Here is a 25228-nt window from a genome sequence, read left to right on the forward strand (position 1 = left end):
TTGATCAGGCTGTTGATTGTGGCCTGTGGAATGTTGTCCCACTTCTATTCATTGGCTGTGCGAAGTTGCTGGATATTGGAAGGAACTGTAACACGCTGTCATACACGTCAATCCAGAGCATCCCAAACATGCTCAATGTGTGACATGTCTGGTGAGTATGTAGGCCATGGAAGAACTGGGACATTTTCAGATTCCAGGAATTGTGTACAGATCCTTGCAACATGGGGCAGTGCATTATCATGCTGAAACATGTGATGGTGGCAGATGAATGGCACAACAATGGGCCTCAGGATCTCGTCACGGTATCTCTGTGCATTCAAATTGCCATCGATAAAATGCAATTGTGTTTGTTGTGCGTAGCTTCTGCCTGCCCATACCATAACCCCACCGCCACCATGGGGCACTCTGTTCACAACGTTGACATCAGCAAACAGCTCGCCCACACGACGCCATACACACGCTGTCTGCCATCTGCACGCAGATGAGCTTCCCTGAGACGTTTTCTGACAGTTTGTGCAGAAATTCTTTGGTTGTGCAAACCCACAGTTTTATCAGCTGTCCAGGTGGCTGGCCTAGACGATCTTGCAGGTCAAGAAGCTGGATGTGGTGGTCCTGGGCTGGCGTGGTTAAACGTGGTCTGCGGTTGTGAGGCCGGTTGGACATACTGCTAAACTCTCTAAAACAACTTTGGAGGTGGCTTATGGTAGAGGAATTAACATTAAATTATCTGGCAATAGCTCTGGTGGACATTCCTGCAGTCAGCATGCCAATTGCACACTCCCTCAAAACTTTAGACATCTGTGACATTGTGTTGTGTGACTAAACTGCACATTTTAGAGTGGCCTTTTGTCCCCCGCACAAGGTGCACCTGTGTAATGATCATGCTGTTTAATCAGCTTCTTGATATGCCACACCTGTCAGGTGGATGGCTTATCTTGGCAAAGGAGAAATGCTCATTAACATTTGTTGGTCACAGATACCTAAAAACAACATTTGAGAGAAATAAGCTTTTTGTGCATATGGAACATTTCTGGCCTCTTTTATTTCAGCTCATGAAACCAACACTTTACATGTTGCGTTTTATTTTTTTGTTCAGTATAAATTGTCTACCCTGTATATAGCATCTTACTTTCTTGTCTTCTTATTTCGTATTTTTATTTCTTGTGTGTTTTTGTTCTACCTTTATGTTATTTTTTGTGCTACATTGATATTGATTACTGCATTGTTGGGTTTGGAGCTTGTAAGAAAAGCATTTCACTGTACTTGTGCAAGGGACATTAACATTTTACAATAAATCCCTGGGCCCTTCAAATCACTACTTCTGCCCCTGCACACACACACACACACACACACACACAGAATTGATACTACAGCCCTGCTAATCGTTGGCTATTAGTGGGCGAGTCTAGGATTACATGTCTTATTAAATACAGAATTCCAAATGAGCCTCATTAAATAAGAAAGTGTCCCTTTTTTAATGAAGCTAATTTATATGGAAATTACACATAATACGCACGATTCAGAAAGAGATTTATCCTCATTGGATGTAGGGGGAGGAATTAGACGAAAAGCACGTGAGAGTGATTTTTTTCGATTTCTTCTAATTGGTTGGGACAATATTTTCTGGGCTGTAAAGTTCAGGCCGAAAATGTTTTACGCAAGCACGCATGCAGACAGACACTGACACGCTGATGATCGTCTCATGTCCTCATCACTTGATCTAAAATAAATTATGAATAACCAGACACTGACGATGATTTACGGTTGATGAAAAGCACATGTATTTATTGATAATAATGTGGGTTAGAGATGTCTTCTTGATTGTTGTTGATTACCTGTAAAAGAAGAGAAACTTGTATTAGAGTTTGGAGCGTCGGCATATTGTTGGCGCCGAAACCTATTGTGGTGCATCTCCAGGTAAAATGTTACACTTTCTTGTCATATATGTCACGATAAGAAGTTACCTCTATAATGTGATCATGTTTAGCAATTGAAATGTTAAGGTAGATCGTCAGAAATGTGTATGATTATATTTTATTCCTCGTTTATTGAAGAGGCTTCTGTTAATTTCCTGTTAAGAGAATTGGTGTTACACATGGTGTTTCTATAGGCAGGTTTCCACTGACCTAGGTTTATTCGACAAAAGCAATGTCGCAAAAATGTAATGGAAACGGCATATACAGGAGACATTTTATAAAGATCAACTACTGTTTTATCCGTTTGATAGGGGTGGATTTTTATTTTGTTTAACTTTCTTTATTGTTAGAAATACTGTTGGAAACTGTGTTTTTCGAAAAAAAAATGATTGCCGAATACTTTTGAAGGTATGCAGTGCACGTGATGTCATCACATAACTATAAGCTCCAATTCACATTTAATTATAAATGCCAACTGCTTGCAAAATCTTTTTTTTCAACTATAAAAATAATGTTTCTTTGCAGGACAAGGATTGTCCTGACTTTCAAGAATGCCTGAATTGCTTCGCCTTGCTTTTCTGGTTGGCTGGCAAGTTTCACCATCCAATTATTTTCGATCTACAAGGACCTAGGCAATACGTTGGCACATGAGACTAATTAGAATATGGCAAATATTAGTCAATTATGCTGGCTTTCACGGGCTACCTGAGACATGAAACAGATAAGTGGGAGGGCATACAGGCTGTCGGCAATTTATTAATGCAAAATTTGCCTACAATGGGTAATGGAAACACTGCAACCACTAGATTTGTATTCAAAACTGTAGGTTTTTGCCGAAACGTTTTTTTTTGTATGTGTCTTTTCATTACGTCCAGCCATTTCTATCAAGTATAGGTAGCTGTGTCCCTGTTGGTGCTGTCATCTTCAGGACAGGAATACCGGTTTACTTAACGGAGGAATAAACACACATGTTCATCGTTAAGTAAACCGGTATTCCTGTCCTGAAGATGACAGTACCAACAGGTTATGGGCCCAGAAGGGAACATGGAAGCCGATGAAATAGATTATGTTTCGACAGTGATGGGAGACGAAGTTTTTGGGGCACTTGCGTTTGCTAGGGCTAAAGGCTGCCATATTGAGCGTGGATGAAGATGAAGAAGACAGAGAGAAAAATGAAGAAGCCTACGCCGAATTGATACAGGTTTTGGATGATAAAAGTATTTCCCTGATAATGAGAGAAGCAGCAGATGATGGGAGAAAAGCGTTGAAGATATTGAGGGAACATTATGCAGGTAAAGGGAAGCCACATGTGATTAGCCTCTACACTGAGCTAACTTCTCTTCAGAAAGCCGCTGACGAAAATGTTACGGACTATATAATTCATGCTGAGACGGCTATTACAGCACTGAGGAATGCTGAAGAGACTTTAAGTGACGGGCTGTTGATTGCAATGATTCTGAAAGGTTTGCCCCAATCATTTAAGCCGTTTGCCATCCACATAACGCAGAGTGACGAGCCGACAACTTTTGGCAAGTTCAAAACCAAGTTGAGGAGCTATGAAAGCAGAGAAGTTTAGCGCCATTTCCACTGACGACAACATGATGAAGGCAAGTAACATTAAAGTTAGCTGGCCAAGAGAGATAAAGGGACCGAGATAACCTGCTTCAACTGTGGCCAGAAAGGGCACAAGGCCCGGGAATGTACCGTTACTGGAGAGCACAGAGAACGGAGACAGTGGTGTAGTTTTTGCAAGAGCTCCACTCATACTGACGCAAATTGCAGACGGAAAAGAAGAGACAATGTGAAACAAGTAACAGATGCTGAAGGCCACACATTTGCATTCAGAATAAGTGACTGTCAGGTTCGTGGACTGAAACAGAAAGGGCTGATGGTTGATACGGGAGCAACGTCACATATAGTCACGGACATCGGGAAGTTTAAGGAGTTTGACGAGACTTTCAAACCGGAAAAACATTTGGTGGAGCTGGCTGACGGAACAAGAACGAATGGTGTCGCGGAGAGGTGCAGCGGAGGTTTACCTGAGAGACAACACGGGCCGTCGGGTGAAAACAACGCTGACAAAGGCGCTGTACGTGCCGTCGTTTCCACAGGACATTTTCTCTGTTAAAGCAGCGACAGCCAACGGAGCTTCAGTCAACTTTCGACAGGGGTGTAACAAGCTCATCCACAAGAACGGTACCACTTTTGACATCGAGGAGTACGATAGACTTACACTGTAAGTGATGAAAATGATGATGGATGTCATGGGTGCTATGATATTCACACATGGCACAAAATTCTTGGCCACTGTAATTTTGAGGATGTGTCAAAGTTAGAAAATGTGACAGAGGGAATGAAAATCACAGGTAAGATTGACAAATCTACCCTCAACTGTGAAATAAGCGGCTCTTGAGCTTGTGCACACTGATTTGGGTGGCCCTATTGAGCCAGAGGCGAAAGATGGGTTCAGATATACTCTAGCATTTACGGATGATTATTCAGGGAGAGTTTTTGTGTATTTCCTAAAAGCAAAGAGTGATACTGTAAAAGCTACTGAGAAGTTTATTGCTGATGTGGCCCCTTATGGGAAAATGTGGTCCTCTGTAGCTCAGCTGGTAGAGCACGGCGCTTGTAACGCCAAGGTAGTGGGTTCGATCCCCGGGACCACCTATACACAAAAAAAAAGAATGTATGCACGCATGACTGTAAGTCGCTTTGGATAAAAGCGTCTGCTAAATGGCATATTATTATTATTATTAAAATAAAGTGTGTCAGGTCAGATAATGGCACAGAGTTCACAGCCAAAGAGTTCCAGTCACTGCTCAGTAAGAATGCCATAAGACATGAAACTTCAGCCCCTTACTCACCCCATCAAAATGGGACCGCTGAGAGAAATTGGAGAACACTGTTTGAAATGGCAAGATGCATGCTACTTGAGAGCAACCTACCAATTAACTTGTGGACATATGCTGTAATGACTGCTGCAGTAATTCGCAATAGGTGTTACAATAAGCGTGTAGGACAGACTCCACACTACATGTTTACTGGGAGAAAGCCTGATCTTTCAAAGATGAAATAATTTGGATCTGTTTGCTATCCATACAGACAGAACAAGAAAAAGTTGGACTCAAGATGTGAAAAGGGTATTTTTGTCGGGTATGATAAAAATAGTCCAGCATACCTAGTCTACTACCCAGACACTGGAAAAGTTCTTAAAAACAGATTAGTCAAGTTCGTTACAAAAGGTGTAGTCGAACGCCAAACTCAGACAGATTTGGAAATGAGTGATGATCTTCATGGGGAGAGATTTTAATCCCCCATGCCAAAAGCCAAGATGGCAGATCAAAATTCCAAAGAGACACAAGATGTGCAAATCGAGACTTCAGATAGTCAGAGTCCACGCTATCCAGACAGAGCAAGGAAGAAGCCCCAGTACTTAAAAAACTATGAGTGTAAAGTGAAGGGTGATGACCAGATACCACCTAGTGTTGACTACTGCTACAGAGTAATGTGCAATGCACCACAAACCTTCAAAGAAGCAATGATTTCACCAAAATCAGAGATTTGGGCTACTGCTATGAAGGAGGAGATGGATTCCCTTATGGAAAATGATACATTCACATTGACCACACTGCCAGAGAGTAGAAATGCAGTGGGGGGCAGGTGGGTCTATGAGGTCAAAAACAATTCAGATGAGACTGAGACATACAAGGAAAGATATGTTGCAAAGGGGTATAGTCAAGTGGCAGGAATAGACTATAAGGATACTTTTTCTCCAACTGCAAATATGACATCAGTACGCTGTTTGATGCAGCTAGCAGCTCAGTATGACTTAGAGTTACATCAGATGGATGTCAAAACAGCATATCTACATGCTCCTATTGACTGTGAAGTGTACATGGAGCAACCAGAGGGTCAGATACAGGTGAGCAACTAGTCTGCAAACTGAACAAGTCACTGTACAGCCTGAAACAGTCAGGAAGGAACTGGAACAAAATGTTGCATGATCACCTTAGTGAAAATGGTTTTACACAGAACCCAGCTGATCACTGTGTTTATAACAAACAAACTGCAACAGAAAGGATCATTTTGATAATTTGGGTCGATGATCTAATTATCGCTGCTAGTGATAGTGACTCACTCACAAGTGTAAAATAAATGTTAAGTGAAAAATTTAAGATGAAAGATCTTGGGAGGCTTAGACATTTCCTAGGCATTGATTTTACACAAAGTGAAGGGAAAATAAAGATGAATCAAACAAGGTACATAACCAAGATACTGGAAAGGTTTGGTATGTCAGACTGTAAAACAAGGTCAACAGCATGTGAACAAAAACAAAACTTTGATGGTGATGGTGAACCTATTGATTCAAAAAGGTATCGTGAAGTGATAGGCAGCTTGATATACACTGCTCAAAAAAATAAAGGGAAGACTAAAATAACACATCCTAGATCTGAATGTCACAAACGCTGAGTGTGGATGTGGTGTAGGGAATCAAGCGCAGGCACACAAGAGTTCGTCAACAGTCTTTTAGTGGTGCAAAACAACTCCAAACAGGAGAAAATAGCCAACCCAACCGGGAGGCAAGAACGACAAAAACGCACACAACACAGTGCGTAAAACAAGGAAAAGCGCACGCAGTGCGGACTCTCAAAAATACACAGAAAGAGAGCACAATCCCATGAACACGAACAGCTGACAAAAACAATCACACATAACACCTGACCCAAATGACGAAACTAAATAGGGAACACAATCAAACACTAACAAGGGACAGGTGTTACAAACAGACAAAACCAAACAAACATGAAACATTGAACGGTGGCAGCTAGTACTCCGGAGACGACGACCGCCGAAGCCTGCCCGAACAAGGAGGAGGAGCAGCCTCGGCCGAAACCGTGACAGTACCCCCCCCTTGACGCGCGGCTCCAGCCGTGCGCCGACCCCGGCCTCGGGGACGACCAGGACGACGCGGAGCAGGGCGCGTAGGATGACCCCGATGGAACTCGGTCAGCAGGGACTGGTCCAATATGTCCCTCCTTGGCACCCAGCACCGCTCCTCCGGGCCGTACCCCTCCCACTCCACGAGATATTGAAGACCCCCATCCGGCGTCTCGAATCAAGGATGGACCTCACAGTGTACGCCGGAGCCCCCTCGATGTCCAACGGGGGCGGAGGAGTCTCCTCTATCTCATACTCCTGGAGTGGACCAGCTACCACCGGCCTGAGGAGAGACACATGGAACGAGGGGTTAATATTCCTATAGTCAATAGGCAGTTCTAACCTGTAACACACCTCGTTCAACCTCCTCAGGACTTTGAATGGCCCCACAAACCGCCGACCCAGCTTCCGGCAGGGCAGGCGGAGGGGCAGGTTTCTGGTCGAGAGCCAGACTCGATCTCCAGGTGCGTACACAGGCCCCTCACTGCGGTGGAGATCGGCGCTCGTTTTCTGCCGACGGATGGCCCGCTGCAGATGTACGTGGGCAGCGTTCCAAGTCTCCTCCGAGCGCCGCACCCATTCATCCACCGCAGGGGCCTCGATCTGGCTCCCGTGCCAAGGTGCCAGAACCGGCTGGTAGCCTAACACACACTGGAAAGGGGTTAGTTGGGTGGAGGAGTGGCGGAGAGAGTTCTGTGCCATCTCGGCCCAAGGAACGTATCTCGCCCACTCCTCCGGCCGGCCCTGGCAATAAGACCTCAGAAACCTACCCACATCCTGGTTAACACGTTCAACCTGCCCATTACTCTCTGGATGGTAACCCGAGGTAAGGCTTACCGAAACCCCCAACCGTTCCATAAACGCTCTCCACACTCTGGAGGTGAACTGGGGGCCTCGATCAGACACTATATCCTCGGGTACCCCGTAATGCCGGAAGACATGGGTAAACAGAGCCTCAGCGGTCTGTAGGGCAGTGGGTAGACCCGGCATGGGAAGGAGACGACAGGCCTTCGAGAACCGATCCACAACGACCAGGATGGTAGTATTCCCCTGTGAGGGGGGAAGGTCGGTAACAAAATCCACCGAGAGGTGGGACCAGGGTCGTTGTGGAACGGGCAGGGGTTGTAGCTTACCCCTGGGCAAATGTCTGGGCGCCTTACACTGGGCACACACCGAACAGGAGGAGACATAAATCCTCACATCCATAGCTAACGTTGGCCACCAGTACTTCGTGCTAAGGCAGTGAACTGTCCGGCCGATACCGGATGTCCAGAGGAGGGGGACGATGAGCCCAATAAATGAGGCGATCGCGTACCTCGAGCGGAACGTACGTCCGACCCACTGGACACTGGGGAGGACTTGGGTCGGTGCGTAACGCCCGCTCGATCTCGGCATCAACCTCCCACACCACCGGTGCAACCAGACAAGACTCTGGTAGTATGGGAGTGGGCTCAACGGACCTCTCCTCCGCGTCATACCGCCGAGACAGAGCATCTGCCTTCCCGTTCTGGGACCCAGGGATGTAAGTAATTTTAAACACAAACCGGGCTAGAAACATAGTCCAGCGGGCCTGGCGAGGATTCAGTCTCCTAGCTGCCCGGATGTATTCCAGGTTACGGTGGTCAGTTAGAATGAGGAAAGGGTGTTGAGCCCCCTCAAGCCAATGCCGCCACACCTTTAGGGCCTGTACCACGGCTAACAGCTCCCTGTCTCCTACGTCATAATTCCGCTCCGCCGGACTGAGCTTTTTAGAATAAAACGCACAGGGACGGAGTTTAGGTGGTGTGCCAGAACGTTGGGAAAGAACGGCCCCTATACCGGCCTCTGACGCGTCCACCTCTACCTGGAAAGGTAAAGAGGGATCCGGATGCGCCAACACCGGCGCCGAGGTAAACAGGTCCTTCAGTTTCCCAAAAGCCCTGTCCGCCTCAGCTGACCACCGCAAGCGCACCGGACCCCCCTTCAACAGAGACGTTATGGGAGCTGCCACCTGTCCAAAACCCCGGATAAACCTCCGGTAATAATTTGCAAAACCCAAGAACTGTTGCACCTCCTTCACAGTGGTTGGGGTCTGCCAATTACGCACAGCTGACACCCGGTCTACCTCCATCTTCACCCCTGACGCAGACAACTGATAACCCAGAAAGGAGACCGACTTCTGAAAGAACAGACATTTCTCTGCCTTGACATATAGGTCATGCTCCAACAGCCTCCTCAATACTCGGCGCACCAGGGCTACATGCTCTGCTCGGGTAGGACTGTACACCAGAATATCGTCTATGTACACGACTACTCCCTGTCCCTGCATGTCCCGGAAAATCTCATCGACGAAGGATTGGAAGACTGAGGGAGCATTCATTAACCCATATGGCATGACTAGATACTCGTAATGTCCGGAAGTCGTGCTAAACGCTGTCTTCCATTCATCGCCCTCTCTAATGCGCACCAAGTTATATGCGCTCCTGAGATCCAATTTTGTAAAGAACTGAGCACCGTGCAATGACTCCGTCATAGTCGCAATCAGAGGAAGTGGATAGCTGTACTTCACCGTAATCTGATTGAGACCGCGGTAATCAATACACGGGCGCAGACCTCCATCCTTTTTCTTCACAAAAAGAAACTTGAGGAAGCGGGTGAAGTGGAGGCCCGTATGTATCCCTGTCTCAGAGACTCGGCGATGTACGTCTCCATTGCCTTCCTCTCCTCTTGAGACAAGGGATACACATGGCTCCGCGGGAGAGCTGCTCCTGACTGGAGATCTATCGCACAATCCCCCAGTCTATGAGGTGGCAGCTGCGCCGCCCTAGTTTTACTAAACACCAGTTTCAAATCCTCATACTCGGGGGGAATATGCAGTGCTGACATTAGATTCGGACTTTCCACCGAGGTCGCCCCTATGGAAACACCCAGACACCGCCCCTCACACTGGGCAGACCACCCTTTAAGAGCTTTCTCCGCCACAAAATAGTAGGGTCATGGGTCATCAACCAGGGAAGGCCCAGCACTACCGGATACGCAGGAGAGTCAATCAGATAGAGCTGAATCGTCTCCTCATGACCCTCCTGCGCCATCATCGTAAGGGGTGCCGTGACCTCCCTAATCAACCCAGATCCTAACGGACGGCTATCTAGGGCATGAACAGGGAAAGGCTTATCTACGGGAAGGAGAGGAATCCCTAACTCTACACAGAACTGGCGATCTACAAAATTCCCAGCTGCGCCTGAATCTACCAGCGCCTTATGCTGGGAACGAGGTGCAACCTGTGGAAAACAAACAGGCAAGGTTAGGTGAACGACAGAAAGCTCTGGGTAAGTAGGGCGCCTACTCACCTGGGGGGACCCCCAAATGCGTGACCTGCCTTCTCCTCCACCGGGGGACCCTCCCCAACACCTAGCCGCGGTGTGCCCTCCACGGCCACAGTTAGTGCAGGAACGGCCCCCCTCGGGTTCCTACTCCTCCGTTCTCTAGCGCCAGCACCCCCGAGCTCCATAGGGCTCGACTCGGGAGGTGCTGGAGGGTGAAATGGGCGAACCCCACCCGGGACGTCGACGGGTGGCGAGCAGGGTATCCAGCCGAATGGCCATGTCGACAAGTTGGTCAAACGTCAACGAGGTGTCCCTGCACGCCAACTCTCTCTGGACGTCCTCCCGGAGGCTGCAACGGAAGTGGTCTATGAGGGCCCGCTCATTCCACCCTGCATCGGCCGCTAGAGTCCGGAATTCCAAAGCAAAGTCCTGGGCGCTCCTCATCCCCTGTCGGAGGTAGAACAGACGCTCCCCCGCCGCCTTCCCTTCCGGTGGATGGTCAAACACAGCACGGAAGCGGCGGGAGAACTCTGCATAGGTAGTGGTAGCGGCGTCCATTCTCCTCCATTCGGCGTTGGCCCACTCCAACGCCTTGCCGGTGAGACAGGAGATGAGGGCTGAGACGCTCTCGTGTCCCGAGGGCGCCGGGTGTACGGTGGCGAGGTAGAGCTCCACTTGCAGCAGGAACCTGTTTCTGTATGATATGTTGGATTAAGGAATAAAGACAGACACCAATGTTCAGTTCAATAGCCTTGTTAAGCCTTGTACAAATCCCTACGCGTGGAGTCTGGGGAACAGTCCAACTAGTCGATTACCTATCAACTAGACTCCGTAACATCATCCTTTTCAATAGAAAGTGCAAACATAACGGCATAACATTGCGTTCTTAACAGTCAAGTCATAACAATTGAAAAGCATGACATTTTCTTTTTACTTCAGCTGTCATCTTCCTTTTTTAAATTAACAGACAACAAGTTAAGTCTCTTGCTTACAGAGTAAGCCTGTCCGGTGGCTTGCACAGCCGACCCACCCGTGAGTAAGTATTGGCTCTGACAGGGGTAGGATTAGGGCCACGAGCTGGAGAGTTTGGTGGGGTAGAAGCTTCACCTTCAGTTGGCTCATGTCTCAATTCTGCACCCCTTACCCTTAGGCCTGGACTGTGATCCAGCTCATCTAAGTGAGTGTATGGCATGTTCTGGTTTGTCTGCTCTGCTACGCGCAGATCCACCCGATTGCGACGATAGAGGGAGCCACCAACATCCACCAGGTAAGAACGTGGTGCAACTCTCTGTAGGCATGTGCCCAGCCTCCAAAGTCCTGTGTGGTCTCCCGGCAGCGGTTTCATCCTTATAGTTTCACCCACCTCCAGCTCTGGTAGGTCTCGAGCAGTCCGGTCGTAGAAGCACTTAGCGAGCTGCTTTCTGTGACGCAGTTTGTCCGTGACGCCAACCATGACGCAGGGCTCAAGTAGCTTGTTAGCTACGGGGATAGTAGTCTTCAGACGTCTGGACAGAAGGCGTTGTGCTGGGCTGCTGTCCATGTTTTCGGTGGGTGTGTTCCTCCACTGTAAGATCGCTTTCCATGGGTCGTTGCTGTCGCGCAAGGCCCTGCTTAACAGGTTTTTTGCAATCTTGACAGCTGATTCTGCCTTGCCATTTGCTTTTGGGTGTCTTGGAGAGGAGGTCACGTGGTCAAACTCCCATTCTGAGGCGAAACGCTTGAACTGTGCAGTGAATTGTGGGCCATTGTCCGTGATTACCTTGTCAGGCTGACCTTGCCTTGCAAACTGCGCCTTGCAGCGCTTTATGACCGTCTCTGCGGACAAGTCAGGGAGCAGTTCAATTTCCCAAAAGTCAGAGTAATGATCAACGAGGAGAAGATAGTCCTTTTGTCTGTGGCTGAATAAGTCCATGCTGATGATTTGCCAGGCCCTTGTGGGCAGTTCGTGTGACATCATGGTTTCCTTTTGCTGTTCATGAGCGTACTCGTTGCATGTGGTACAGTTGCTGACAAAGTCTTTAATTTCTGCTTGCATGTTTGGCCAGTATAATGTTTCACGAGCCTGACGGTAGCATGCGTCACCTCCGACGTGACTGGAGTGTATGCGGGTAAGCATCTCTGGACGTAGTGATTTGGGAATAATGACCTTCTGACCTCTGAACAAGACGCCATTTTGCACACTGATCTCATCTCGAAAGGTCCAGTATTCTCTCACTGTGAAAGGTGTCTCCTCTTTCAGATATGGCCAACCTGCTAGAGCCATGGACTTCAGTGACTGTAGGTGTTCGTCCTTGTCAGTATGTTGCCTGATCTGGGCTAGGCGGTGATCTGTCACGTTTAAGTAGTCTGCCTGATTGATCTGTTGAACATCTTGTTGTTCCTGCTGTAGCGAGCAGATGGCCTGCCGCTGATAGGCAGTGCCTCTACCTGTACATTGTGCTGTTGCCCTGCTCAGTGTGTCGCTGATGTACATCTCAGGTCCTGGCTTGTAAATGACCTTCAGGCTGTAGTTTTGCAGAGTCAGGGAGCATACTTTGAAGCCTCTTGGGCGCGTTGAGGAGAGGTTTACTGAATATGGCAATGAGTGGTTTGTGGTCAGTTTCAGCGGTGACCAGCTCTCGACCATATAAGTAGTGATGGAATCGCTGGCAGGAGAAGACGATGCTGAGGCACTCTTTCTCAATTTGTGCATAGTTTTGTTCGGTGGGGGTGAGCGCTCTCGAGGCAAACGCAACGGGCTGGCCTTCCTGCATAAGGCAGCATCCAAGTCCCCCTTTGGCTAGAGTCGCTCTGGATTGTGACAGGCTTCGTGACGTCGTAGTAGCGCAACACTGGCATGGATGAAGCCAGAGATTTCATCTCCTGCACTGCGGCCTCGTGCTTGGGTAGCCAGTGCCATGGTGTGTCTTTGTCCAGCAACCGGCGCAGAGGCTCACAGACTGCTGATAGGTGTGGCATGAACTTTGCAAGATAGTTTGCAAAGCCGATGAGACGCTGTACTCCTTTTGCATCAGACGGGTTTGGCATGTCGAGGATCGCTTGGACCTTGTCTGGGTCCGGCTTCAGGCCTTTTGCCGAGAGAATGTGGCCATGGAAGTGGACGTCTTTCACCTTGAACTGCAGCTTCTTCAGGCCAAGACGAAGCTTAACTGATCGGCAGCGCTCCATCAGTGCCAGGAGCTTCACATCGTGGTCGCGTTCTGCTTCTTCGTCTGTTTCACCACAGCCTACGATCAGGATATCATCGGCGATGGGTTCAATGCCCTTGAGCCCAGCCAGTAACTCGTGCTGCTTGCGTTGGTATACCTCAGGCGCCACTGAGACACCAAACGGGAGCTTGAGCCAGCGTTTCCGACCCCAGGGGGTCCAGAAGGTAGTCATGAAGCTGCTTTCTTCGTCCAGCTGGCATTGAAGGAATGCATCTCGGGCATCCACCAAGGTGAAAATCCTGGCCTTGGGAAGCTTATAGAGGACATCCTCTAGTGTCGGCATGATGTAGTGGGATCGTTTCAGTGCTTGGTTCAGATGCTTTGGGTCGATGCAGACCCTCAGCTTCTCTGGTTTTTTTCACTATGACCATATTGCTGATCCAGTCAGTTGGTTCAGTCACAGATGTCATGTGGCCATCGGCCTCGTACTTGTCCAGCTGGGCCTTCACAGCCACTTTCATTGCAATGGGCACATTGCGAGGAGCACACTGGACTGGAGTAATGCTCTCATCCACTTCAAAGTGTACCTCCCCAGGCACTGATTCAACGGGCATGTTGAATACATCGTCATATCTGCTGAGTAGTTGTTCTTTGGACAGGGGTCCATGCTGGACATGATCCACAATGTGCAGGTCATTTGGTACAGTGAACTGCATCAGTCCCAGGCGTTCGCATGTAGAGCCTGAGAGGAGAGGATTTTGACTGGTTTTCACAATCTCGAACTCCAGCTTGTGTTTGCGTCCCCGAATAACACATTCGGTCTCAAAGGTGCCCATAGAGCTCATTAGTTCTCCTGAGTACAGCTTTAGTCTAGTATCGCTGGGAAATAGATGTGTGTCAGGTGCCAGATTGATTTTGTCTTTGTAGCTCATTACGTTGCATGTAGCGCCCGAATCCAGTTGACATTGTTGTTGCTTGTTGTGTAATCGTAGTGTCACAAACCATTTCTTCCCTCTTGAGTGTACAGCCCCAATGGATTCATGCATGTAAATGTCACTTTCACTGTTCAGCTCTGAACATTGAGTAACATCATCAACACAGTGAATCTTGCCCTCACTCACCCTTCTTTTGCGTTTGAGACACACTTTTGCAAAGTGATTATTAGTTCCACAAGCTCTGCATGGTTTTCCATAGGCCGGGCAGTGCTCTTTGCCACGTGTGTGTGTATTCCCACAGTATTTACATGCTACGGGGCTCTCTGTGTTCACCGTTCGTGGTGAATTACTCTGCCTCGATTGGTTTTGTCTGAATGTCTGCCTAGCAACAGCGTGAACAGTATCAACGTCGGAGCGTGGGGTTTCCGTTTCCATTGCTCTCATTCTCATGTCAGTGCGGCACATTTCGATGGCAGTTACTAATGTTAAGCCTCTCTCTCTCAGTAGACGCCGGCGCGTATTCTCATTTGCAATTCCCAGTACTATTTTGTCACGAATCAGTTCATCTTTCAATCCCCCGTATTCACAAGTGGCGGATTTCTCTCTCAAACGGGTTACAAAGTTGTGTACTGACTCACCCTCTTCCTGTTTGCAGCTTCCGAAAACGAACCGCTCGTAAATTACGTTTCTGGCGGGTTTGAAGTAATTCCCCAATGCATCCAATATAGCCTTTGCATCACACTGTTGTCGTGCCGTGAGGGTGAGATTGTGCCGGTAGATATGCCTGCATTCGCTGCCCATTAAACTCCTCAGAGTTGCCGCTTGTACCTCGTTGGGTTTCTCATGTAGACCGGTCGCCAGCGCATAGTCCTCGAATTCATCCCTGAAGTTGTCCCAATTAGTATTCCAGTCCCCTGTGAGAACCATGTGATTTGGTGGCGGAATGTTCGCTGCCATAGCAATGGAATAGGAGATTTCTTTGTCTTCAGTCATGGAGGTAGGTAGTGATGCTAGCTAGCCAGCTAACACGAGTTGATCAGTGTTGTGAGTAGGAAACGGCTTGTGTTCGCATATGGAACGTAACTGCGCCTATACTGTACTTAGCTACAAAAATAACAAACGTGTGTTTTCCGAGCCACTTCTGATACCATGTTTCTGTATGATATGTTGGATTAAGGAATAAAGACAGACACCAATGTTCAGTTCAATAGCCTTGTTAAGCCTTGTACAAATCCCTACGCGTGGAGTCTGGGGAACAGTCCAACTAGTCGATTACCTATCAACTAGACTCCGTAACAGAACCCTTGACACCCGGCAGCGGAGCCGTCGTACGCCCTCGGGAGCGAGAGCCGAATCCCACTGGGCTCCGGAAGTTGGACAGGAGGACTGACCGATGGGGATGGTTCGGTAGGTGGGGCCGTGGGTACCCCGCTGGTTTCCCATCGGTGGAGAGTGTTCATCACCCCCTCCAGGGCATGACAGACCTGGTTAATCCGGTCCTCCTGCCCACGAAGACGTTCCTCCATGCTTGCTGTTGGCGCGGTTGCTCCTGCTGATTCCATGGGTGATGTGTGATTCTGTCACAAACGCTGAGTGTGGATGTGGTGTAGGGAATCAAGCGCAGGCACACAAGAGTTCGTCAACAGTCTTTTAGTGGTGCAAAACAACTCCAAACAGGAGAAAATAGCCAACCCAACCGGGAGGCAAGAACGACAAAAACGCACACAACACAGTGTGTAAAACAAGGAAAAGCGCACGCAGTGCGGACTCTCAAAAATACACAGAAAGAGAGCACAATCCCATGAACACGAACAGCTGACAAAAACAATCACACATAACACCTGACCCAAATGACGAAACTAAATAGGGAATACAATCAAACACTAACAAGGGACAGGTGTTACAAACAGACAAAACCAAACAAACATGAAACATTGAACGGTGGCAGCTAGTACTCCGGAGACGACGACCGCCGAAGCCTGCCCGAACAAGGAGGAGGAGCAGCCTCGGCCGAAACCGTGACACTGAATGAATGAAATAATCTTATGAAATACTTTTTTCTTTACATAGTTGAATGTGCTGACAACAACATCACACAAAAATTATCAATGGAAATCAAATGTATCAACCCATGGAGGTCTGGATTTGGAGTCACCCTCAAAATTAAAGTGGAAAACCACACTACAGGCTGATCCAACTTTGATGTAATGTCCTTAAAACAAGTCAAAATGAGGCTCAGTAGTGTGTGGCCTCCACGTGCCTGTATGACCTCCCTACAACGCCTGGGCATGCTCCTGATGAGGTGGCGGATGGTCTCCTGAGGGATCTCCTCCCAGACCTGGACTAAAGCATCCGCCAACTCCTGGACAGTCTGTGGTGCAACGTGGCGTTGGTGGATGGAGCGAGACATGATGTCCCAGATGTGCTCAATTGGATTCAGGTCTGGGGAACGGGCGGTCCATAGCATCAATGCCTTCCTCTTGCAGGAACTGCTGACACACTTCAGCCACATGAGGTCTAGCATTGTCTTGTATTAGGAGGAACCCAGGGCCAACCGCAATAGCATATGGTCTCACAAGGGGTCTGAGGATCTCATCTCGGTACCTAATGGCAGTCAGGCTACCTCTGGCGAGCACATGGAGGGCTGTGTGTCCCCCCAAAGAAATGCTACCCCACACCATGACTGACCCACCGCCAAACCGGTCATGCTGGAGGATGTTGCAGGCAGCAGAACGTTCTCCACGGCGTCTCCAGACTCTGTCACGTCTGTCACGTGCTCAGTGTGAACCTGCTTTAATCTGTGAAGAGCACAGGGCGCCAGTGGCGAATTTGCCAATCTTGGTGTTCTCTGGCAAATGCCAAACGTGCTGCACGGTGTTGGGCTGTAAGCACAACCCCCACCTGTGGACGTCGGGCCCTCATACCACCCTCATGGAGTCCGTTTCTGACCGTTTGAGCAGACACATGCACATTTGTGGCCTGCTGGAGGTCATTTTGCAGGGCTCTGGCAGTGCTCCTCCTGCTCCTCCTTGCACAAAGGCGGAGGTAGCAGTCCTGCTGCTGAGTTGTTGCCCTCCTACGGCCTCCTCCACGTCTCCTGATGTACTGGCCTGTCTCCTGGTAGAGCCTCCATGCTCTGGACACTACGCTGACAGACACAGCAAACCTTCTTGCCACAGTTCGCATTGATGTGCCATCCTGGATGAGCTGCACTACCTGAGCCACTTGTGTGGGTTGTAGACTCCGTCTCATGCTACCACTAGAGTGAAAGCATCGCCAGCATTCAAAAGTGACCAAAACATCAGCCAGGAAGCATAGGAACTGAGAAGTGGTCTGTGGTCACCACCTGCAAAACCAGTCCTTTATTGGGGGTGTCTTGCTAATTGCCTATAATTTCCACCTGTTGTCTATTCCATTTGCACAACAGCATGTGAAATGTATTGTCAATCAGTGTTGCTTCCTAAGTGGACAGTTTGATTTCACAGAAGTGTGATTGACTTGGAGTTACATTGTGTTGTTTAAGTGTTCCCTTTATTTTTTTGAGCAGTGTATGTGATGACATGTACAAGACCGGATATCAGTTGGATTGTCAGCAAGCTGTCACAATACCTATCAGAACCAAAAGAGCAACACTGGATAACAGCTAAACATGTGTTGAGGTACTTGAAGGGGACAATGAATCAGGAGTTGTGTTACAAAAAGGGGGTGGAAAAACTCAACCTCGTAGCATATAGTGATGCTGATTGGGCAGCAGATCAAAGTGACAGACGAAGCATAACAGGGTATTGTTTTAGTTTAACTAAATATGGACCTGTTATTTCATGGAGGTCTAAGAAGCAGCCAACAGTAGCTTTATCTACATGTGAAGCAGAGTACATGGCACTGGCTGCTACTACACAAGAAAGTTTGTACCTTGTACAGTTATTGGGCGAGATGGATAGTGAGTGCCAATATGCACCAGTAACAATCTTTGAAGATAACCAAGGTGCAATTGCTCTGTCAAAGAACCCAGTATGTCGTCAGAGATGTAAACATGTCGACATCAGATATAATTTCATTCGATCTGCACTCAGTGATGGTAAAATAAGTATTGAATATTGTCCAACGGCAGACATGGTTGCAGATGTTTTGACTAAACCTGTAACGAAGTTCAAAAATGAAAAATTATTGGGTTATATGTTTGGAATATAAACTGACATTTGTGAGATGTATAACTGTAAGCTAAATGTGTTGATAAAGTTAGGTTGAATACGACTTGTACAGTATAAGAGCAAGTGGGTGTGTTAACATATAGACTAATATGTTATTAAATTGTGTTCTTACACTGGTACAGTCATGCCCTATGAGAGATGTACAACTGCGCATGTGCAAAAATAAAGAAAGTGCATTCCCTTGTTCTGGTTAAAACACCAACGATGAACATGTATGTTTATTCCTCCGTTAAGTAAACCGGTATTCCTGTCCTGAAGATGACAGCACCAACAGTCCCGGACTGGCCTCGGAGTAGTGGGTGTCGAAAGGAGGGGATGTGTCAAAAGCGCTCTGCTATAGGTTAGACGCTCTTGATTGAACGGTGTTGTCTATGCCATTAAAAGTGTTCCCATGGTGCCATTGTGAAACTTGCACTCCTGTAGATCTGAAATAATTGTATGGTGAAACTTGCCAGCCAACCAGAAAGCAAGGCGAAGCAATTCAGGCATTCTTGAAAGTCAGGACAAGTGTTCCCATTGGTCAATTCCAGACTGGTCTCTACCTGATGTTGCGGAGACTTCTGAGATGCTGCGTTGTTTTGCAGCTAATATATTTCCGTTGTCTGCTTTTGCCGATTTCAAAGTCACTTACTATCCAGAGCAACTGCGTCACCAGATTAGTATAAACAGTTGGTAACATTGTAATGATAGCTTATTTTCCATGTGATAACCAATGTACCGGTAGTTATAGCACACAAGTAGGTTGCCTACAGTGAATTACTAAATATAGCATGCACGCACACACATACCTTACAGATAGAGTTGAATTATAAGAGAAACACACAAATAGTATAAATGATCAATAGATAGACAGAATAACATAATTATGTATAGGTAGTACTCAACACAGAAATCCTAAAATGTTAAAGTAGTGTACATATGAGTCTGAAAGTGCTTTGTCTGCAGTAAAGTGATGAAGTCCATTGGTATCATCAAAAAGATGAGTCCTTTGGTTCATCAGGCTTGAGTCCTAACTCTATAGTACAGTTTAATTCACCCATATCTCATTTGCTGCAATATTGTGTGGGCCAGTACATATGCTTCCTACCTACAAAAATGACACACTATCCAAAATAAATTTGCAAGATGGCCACATCCTTCATGAACAGCTTCTACCCCCAAGCCATAAGACTGCTGAACAGTTAATCAAATGGCTACCCGGAGTATTTGCAATTTACCCTTACCTACATGTATATATTACCTCAAATCAACTCAACTACCACTACACTGACTCTGTACCGGTACTCCTTGTATACTGAACAGAAATATAAATGCAACATGTAAAGTGTTGGTCCCATGTTTCATGAGCTAAAATAAAAGATCCCAGAAGTGTTCCGTATGCACAAAAAGCTTATTTCTCTCCAATTTTGTGCACACATTTCTTTACATCCCTGTTAGTGAGCATTTCTGCTTTGCCAAGATAATCCACCCACCTGACAGGTGTGGCATATCAAGAAGCTAATTAAACAGCATGGTCATTACACAGGTGCACCTTGTGCTGGGGACAATAAAAGGCCACTCTAAAATGTGCAGTTTAGTCACACAACACAATGCCACAGATGTCTCAAGTTTTGAGGAAGCGTGCAATTGGCATGCTGACTGCAGGAATGTCCACCAGAGCTGTTGCCAGATAATTTAATGTTAATTTCTCTACCATAAGCCACCTCCAACGTTGTTTTAGAGTGTTTGGAAGTACGTCCAACCGGCCTCACAACCGCAGACCACGTGGAACCATGCCAGCCCAGGACCTCCACATCCGGCTTCTTCACCTGTGGGATCGTCTGAGACCAGCCACCCAGACAGCTGATGAAGCGCTAGATAATGGCGCCGGAGGAGATGGCTTCCGTTTTATGGCCCCCTAACCAATTGCGCTATTATGTGTGTTTTGTCGTGTTATTTGTAATTTATTCTGTACATAATGTTTTTGCCACCGTCTCTTATGACCAAAAAGAGCTTCTGGATATCAGGACAGCGATTACCGTATTGGTCCGAATATAAGACGGCCTTTTTTCCCCTCGAAATAGGTCCAAAAAAGTCGGGTCGTCTTATATTCGGGGTCTAGTATTCAGAGCGCAGTTTCTCTTCTTCGGCGCTCCCTTTAAATGTCAATACACATTCGCGGGCACAGATGGCGCCAAAAATTCGTTCCGGACGGAGGGAAGAGGCGTCCTTAACAACCAGCCCGTTACCGGTGTTTAAAGATGGAAAGACAGGCTGACCATTTAGAGACAAGTGGCTCAAAAGTGGGCCAGGTCAATAAACAACAGCGGAGGAGCTATGATGCCAATTTCAAAATAATGGTTGTCAATAAGGCAGAGTCATCTAACAACTGCCAAGCTGCCAAGACATTCGGGGTCACTGAGTGTAATGTAAGAAGATGGCGAGCAGAAAAACAACGTCTAAAAGATGCTAACAGTCAGCGAAAATCCTTCCGTGGTCCTCAAAGTGGTCGTTTCATTGAGGTTGACCGGAGGGTTTTTGAATATGTCAGGGAAAAAAGAAGTGAGGGAATGCCCATTACCAGAGCTGTCATCCAGGTTAAGGCCCTGGAAATCGCCAGAGAGCTCAACATCACTGGATTTAAAGCCAGCCTCGGCTGGTGTCGTAGGATGATGCGGCGTAATGGACTGTCACTTAGACGGAGAACGAGTTTGGCCCAACGCCTGCCGTCAGACTTCGGAGAGAAGTCTACTGTGTGAATGGATCCTGCATGCATGGGATGCTATTCCCTCACAGAGCATCATCGATGGCTTTAAAAAATGTTGCATCTCAAATGCATTGGACGGCAGCGAGGACGACGTGCTTTGGGAGGAGCCGGTGGAAGCGGAGCAGCTGGGGAGCGATGACAGCGAGAGCGAACACAGCGGGGCAGAGGACGTGTGTGAGGGATAGAGAGACATCGGAGGAGAAGTTTGGCGAATTTTTGTTAAGTTTAGTTAAATGTGTGGCCTGTATTTTCTCTGTTATTTAAAAATGTTGCTTTATTATTGCTTGATATTAATTTTGAATCATACTGTACATAGTTTGCCTTTGTGTTTAATTCACTGTGTTTTTAATATTGTTATTTTAAAATAAAATGAAGTTCTTTGTTCGGCAAATCTAGTCTGCAAATCTGTTTTTCTAAATGTTTGTGTTGAAAAACGGGGGGTCGTCTTATAATCAGGGTCGTCTTATATTCGGACCAATACGGTACTTAACTTGTATTAGACAAAGGATATTCTACAGACACCCGACAAGGCCCAAATCCCCGTCATTTGCATGAGAAAGAGATAGAGATATCGTGGACGTAGGTCGGGGTGCCTTGTAAGGATCCGACGGCGAGCGAGTAATCTGCCTCTACCATCAGTCCTATTAGCCAATTTACAATCATTGGAAAACAAAATAGCAGTGGTGAAAAAAGTACTCAATTCTCATACTTGAGTAAAAGTAAAGATACCTTAATAGAAAAGGACTCAAGTAAATGTGAAAGTCACCCAGTAAAATACTACTTGAGTAAAAGTCTAAAAGTAAAAACATATGGGGGATTGGAAGTGATGCAGACAATTACATTGATGGAAGTATTTGGTTTTAAATATACTTAAGTATCAAAAGTAAATGTAGTTGCTAAAATATACTTAAGTATCAAAAGTAAAAGTACTAATAATAAAAAATTCCTTATATTAAGCAAACCAGACGGCACAATTTTCTTGTTTTATTTTATTTTACGGATAGCCAGGGTCACACTCTAACAGTCAGACATTTAAAAACAAAGCATTTGTGCAGGGAAACTTAAATCCGTTCGACCTAATTTCTACCAGCATGTTAGATGTGCAACCAGAGTAAAAAAAAAAACTGTACACCAACTTTACTCCACACACAGAGACATGTACAAAGTTCTGCCTCGCCCTCCATTTGTAAAATCTGACCATAATTCTATCCTCCTGATTCCTGCTTATAAGCAAAAACTAAAGCAGGAAGCACCAGTGACTCGGTTAATAAAAAAAGTGGTCAGATGACGCAGATGCTAAGCTACAGGACTGTTTTGCTTGCACAGACTGGAATATGTTCCGGGATTCTTCCGATGGCATTGAGGAGTACACCACATCAAGTCACTGGCTTCATCAATAAGTGCGTTGACGTCGTCCCCACAGTGACCGTATGTACATACCCCAACCTGAAGCCATGGATTACAGGCAACATCCGCACTGAGCTAAAAGGTATAGCTGCCGCTTTCAAGGAGCGGGACTCTAACCCGGACGCTTATAATAAATCCCGCTATGCCCTCTGACGAACCATCCAATAGGCAAAAAGTCAATACAGAACTAAGATTGAATCGAACTATACCGGCTCCGACGCTCGCCGGATGTGGCAGGGCTTGCAAACTATTACAGACTACAAAGGGAAGCACAGCCGCGAACTGCCCATTAACACAAGCCTACCAGACGAGCTAAATCACTTCTATGCTTGCTTCGAGCCAAGCAACACTGAAGCATGCATGAGAGCATCAGCTGTTCCGGATGACTATGTGATCACGCTCTCCATAGCCGATGTGAGTAAGACTTTTAAGCAGGTCAACATTCACAAGGCCGCAGGGCCATACGGATTACCAGGATGCGTACTCCGAGCATGCGCTGACCAACTGGCAAGTGTCTTCACTGACATTTTCAACATGTCCTTGACTGAGTCTGTAATACCAACATGTTTCAAGCAGACCACCATAGTCCCTGTGCCCAAGAACACTAAGATAACCTGCCTAAATGACTACCGACCCATAGTACTCACGTCTGTAGCCATGAAGTGCTTTGAAAGGCTGGTCATGGCTCACATCAACACCGTTATCCCAGAAACCCTAGACCCACTCTAATTTGCATACCGCCCCAACTGATCCAAAGATGATGCAATCTCTATTGCACTCCACATGGGCCTTTGCCACCTGGACAAGAGGAACACCTATGTGAGAATGCTATTCATTGATTACAGCTCAGCGTTCAACACCATAGTGCCCTCAAAGCTCATCACTAAGCTAAGGACCCTGGGACTAAACACCTCCCTCTGCAACTGGATCCTGGACTTCCTGACGGGCCGCCCCCAGGTGGTAAGGGTAGGTAATAACACATCTGCCACGCTGATCCTCAACACAGGGGCCCCTCAGGGGTGCGTGCTCAGTCCCCTCCTGTACTCCCTGTTCACCCATGACTGCATGGCCTGGCACGACTCCAACACCATCATTTAAGTTTGCCGACGACACAACAGTGGGAGGCCTGATCACCGACAACGATGAGACAGCCTATAGGGAGGAGGTCAGAGACCTGGCCATGTGATGCCAGGATAACAACCTCTCCCTCAACGTCATAAAGACAAAGGAGATGACTGTGGACTACAGGGAAAAAAAGAGGACTGAGCACTCCCCCATTCTCACCAACGGGCTGTAGTGGAACAGGTTGAGAGCTTCAAGTTCCTTGGTGTCCACATCACCAAACTATCATGAAGAGGGCACGACAAAGCCCAGGAGCTCAGGACAAAGCCCAAAGCTCAGGAGACTGAAAAGATTTGGCATGGGTCCTCAGATCCTCAAAAAGTTATACAGCTGCACCATCCTGACTGGTTGCATCACTGCCTGGTATGGCAACTGCTCGGCCTCAGACCGCAAGGCACTACAGAGGGTAGTGTGTTTTGCCCAGTACATCACTGGGGCCAAGCTTCCTGCCATCCAGGATCTCTATACCAGGCAGTGTCAGAGGAAGGCCCTAAAAATTGTCAAAGACTCCAGCCACCCTAGTCATAGACTGTTCTCTCTGCTACCGCACGGCAAGCGGTACCGGAGCGACAAGTCTAGGTCCAAAAGGCTTCTTAACAGCTTCTACCCCCAAGCCACTAGACTCCTGAACAGCTAATCATGGCTACCCGGACTATTTGCATTGTCCCCCCACCCCACCCCCTCTTTTACGCTGCTGCTACTCTCTGTTCATTATCTATGCATAGTCATTTTAACTCTACCCACATGTACATATTACCTCAATTACCTCGACTAACTGGTGCCCCCGCACATTGACTCTGTACCGGTACCCCCTGTATATAGCCTCTATTTATTTTACTGCTGCTCTTTAATTATTTTTTATTTAAATTATTTACTCATCTATTTTTTACTTAACACTTATTTTTCTTAAAACTGCATTGTTGGTTAAGGGCTTGTAAGTAAGCATTTCACTGTAAGGTCTTCATCTGTTCTATTCGGCGCATGTGGCAAATAACATTTGATTTGAAACTGAGGAGTATTTCTGTCTGTAATAAAGCCCTTTTGTGGGGGGGAAACTCATTCTGATTGGCTGGGCCTGGCTCCCCATTGTGTGGGCCTGGCTCCCAAGTGGGTGGTCCTATGCCCTCCCAGGCCCACCCATGGCAGCGCCCCTGCCCAGTCATGTGAAATCCATAGATTAGGGCCTAATTTATTTATTTCAATTGACAGATTTTCTTATATAAACTGTAACTCAGTAAAATCGTTAATTGTTGCATGTTGCGTAAATATTTTTGTTCAGTGGCTTGCGAAATTATTCACCCCCCTTGGCATTTTTCCTATTTTGTTGCCTTACAACCTGGAATTAAAATGGATTTTTTGGGGGTTTGTACCATTTGATTTACACAACATGCCTAACACTTTGAAGATACAACAGATTCTCAATTGGATTGAGGTCTGGGCTTTGACTAGGCCATTCCAAGACATTTAAATGTTTCCCCTTAAACCACTCGAGTGTT

The 25228-nt window shown here is 47.0% G+C and overlaps 1 pseudogene; it reads right to left on the reverse strand.

Moving 5' to 3' along the window:
• Positions 1-1767: 1767 nt before the first annotated feature.
• The window catches only part of LOC121537286, a 37074-nt pseudogene continuing 13613 nt past the window's right edge, over positions 1768-25228 (reverse strand).

This window comes from Coregonus clupeaformis, chromosome 24 (genome assembly GCF_020615455.1).
Source record: "Coregonus clupeaformis isolate EN_2021a chromosome 24, ASM2061545v1, whole genome shotgun sequence".
Lineage (NCBI taxonomy): Eukaryota > Metazoa > Chordata > Actinopteri > Salmoniformes > Salmonidae > Coregonus > Coregonus clupeaformis.